Consider the following 2,455-nt stretch of genomic DNA (forward strand, 5'->3'; position numbering starts at 1 on the left):
TCCAGTGAAATATATTTATGTTTGTGGTTGTAATGTGACAAAATATGGAAAAGTTCAAGGGGTATGAATACTTTTGCAAACCACTGTAAGTGTTAACGAGCAGTTGGACAGGTGTACTTAATAAAGTGGCCGGTGAGTGTATGTTAACTTGAATTTAAAAAGCTGATTTTAAAATGCATAGTATGACATTTTGGCACTAAGTATCTGCGTCCTGATGGGAGGAGCTTGATAGTCCAAGAGACAGACCATGTTTATCTGCATAAAAAGTACCAGAAATTTTGATGGTACCCCATTGAAATGCATCCCTTACAGGTATTTAAAAAAAAAACATTTCATAAGAAATTTCTCCTGGACACAAAGTCAAAATTCAAGATTAATGGTAAAAATCATGGCTTTGACTATATAATATCTGACTATAATCGCCAGATCTTTTGCTTCAGATCTGTTTTGTTTTGTACCAAAATGTTAAAAACTGATTGCTTAATTAAATCCAGGTAACTAATATTGAACTTATGAGGCCATTTACAGCTGGCATCCACAAAAAGTGCCAAAAAGTGTCAAAAATTGAGCTTATTTTGAAAATTTGGTCATGCTCTTTCCCCAACTGTTCTGTCAGTATTTCTTACACTGGCACCAAACTGCACCAAAAAATATCTTCAGACACTCTACTGATTAAAAAACATGAAATATGTACAATGTCATCTTTTTTCATTTCAGTAGCAAACAAATGATGCCAACCCTCTAAATGAATGATACATGCCAAATTTTAAATATTGTACATATTATTGCCCTATAAATCATACTTTAGTGTAAAAAAAATTATATTTGAAACTATTGGGTTAAAATCTCATCCATCCCTTATCTTTCGTTTTATCCAAAGTCGGGTTGCAGGGGCAGCAGCTTGAGCAGGGAAGCCCAGACCTGATCTCTCAATCAATCACCACCTGGTAGTGAGTTGAATCAGATGTGGGACAGACATCATACACCTAAACCTGTAGTGAGAGTTTGATGGGAACGCCTGGCAGAAGAACCCATCAGAAAGAGCTTCAACTCACACCACTGAGAGAACTTCAACAACATCCCAACCAAGGCGGGGTACATTGAGTCTGAGTGGGCCATGTTCCAGGACCTCAACTGTTGAAGTGGCTGACTTGAGCTGTGGCCACRAGGTTGTTGGTGCTTCTCACAGTGGTCATCCTCAAACTTGGTGGTGGACACCCTGGCTTATCTATCCTATTGGGCCTTGTTGGCTGATAGGAATCTGAAGGCAGCTGAGGAGTATTGGCAGTCCAAGTTGGTCGCAGCCTTGGCCATTGGTGAGGCAAAAACTCAGATTTGATAGGGATTTGGTGAGGCCTTGGACAAAGACTCGATATTGTCTCTGAGGAGATTCTGGCAAACCGTCCAGTGGCTGAGGCGAGGGAAGTAGCATTTCACTGACACTGTGCTAAGTGAAGGTGGGGTGGTGTTGACCTCAACCAGTGTCGTCGGGAGGTGGAAGGAATACTTCTCGGATCCTCTGAATCCCTCCGGCACGTCTTCTGTGGTGGAAGCGGAGTCTGAGGACTGCGGGGCTGGTCTGTCCATAACTGGGGCTGAGGTAGTTGAAAAGCTTCATGACGGCAGGTCTCCAGGGGTGGATGAGATCCGCCCTGATTTCCTCAAAGTTTGGGATGTTGTGGGGCTGTCCTGGTTGACACGTCTTGTAACACCACGTGGACATCGGGGGCAGTGCCACTGGGTTGGCAGACTGGGATAGTTGTTCCCCCCTTCAAAAAGGGGGACTGGAGGGTGTGCTCCTATTACAGGGGCATCACTCTCCTTAGCCTCCCCAGTAAGGTCTTTTCATGGGTACTGGAGTAGAGAGTCAGATCGATACCTGAACCTCAGATTCTGGAGGAACAATGCACTGGACCAACTCTTTACCCTCACTATGGTCCTTGAGGGTGTGTTTGTGTGTGTTTGGGTTAGTTTTTGCTACTTCGTGGGAACCAATTTCCAAAAAAGGCAGCCTCATGGGGACAGAATATGCATTGTGGGGACTAATGCCTAATTTCGGGTGAGGGGTTCTGTTTAGGACCAAGGTATGAATTGAGTTTAGGTTAGTTTTAGGGTCAGGTACCTGTGAGGTTAGTTTTAGGGTAAATGGTCAGGGTTAGGATATAAAATTACCAGAAACTGAATGGAAGTCAATCCACGGTTCTGACGGGATAATACCGTAAAATGAAACCTGTGAGATCCATAAGATACTTTGTTTCCCTCTTGTGGTTGAAGACAGTAGGTGCAAATGAGCCACGATTAAAAATAAATACTGTTGAATTGTAGTTTTCAGAATATTACACTGTAGCAGATGTTTCTTTTTATAGCAGATATTCTACATTATATTAATGAGGTAATGTGTTGAAATTTAACAAAATTTATGGATGGATCAGGAAATAAGCCATAATAATAATAA

Source organism: Austrofundulus limnaeus, unplaced genomic scaffold (assembly GCF_001266775.1).
Source record: "Austrofundulus limnaeus strain Quisiro unplaced genomic scaffold, Austrofundulus_limnaeus-1.0 Scaffold764, whole genome shotgun sequence".
In the NCBI taxonomy this organism is placed as follows: Eukaryota; Metazoa; Chordata; class Actinopteri; order Cyprinodontiformes; family Rivulidae; genus Austrofundulus; species Austrofundulus limnaeus.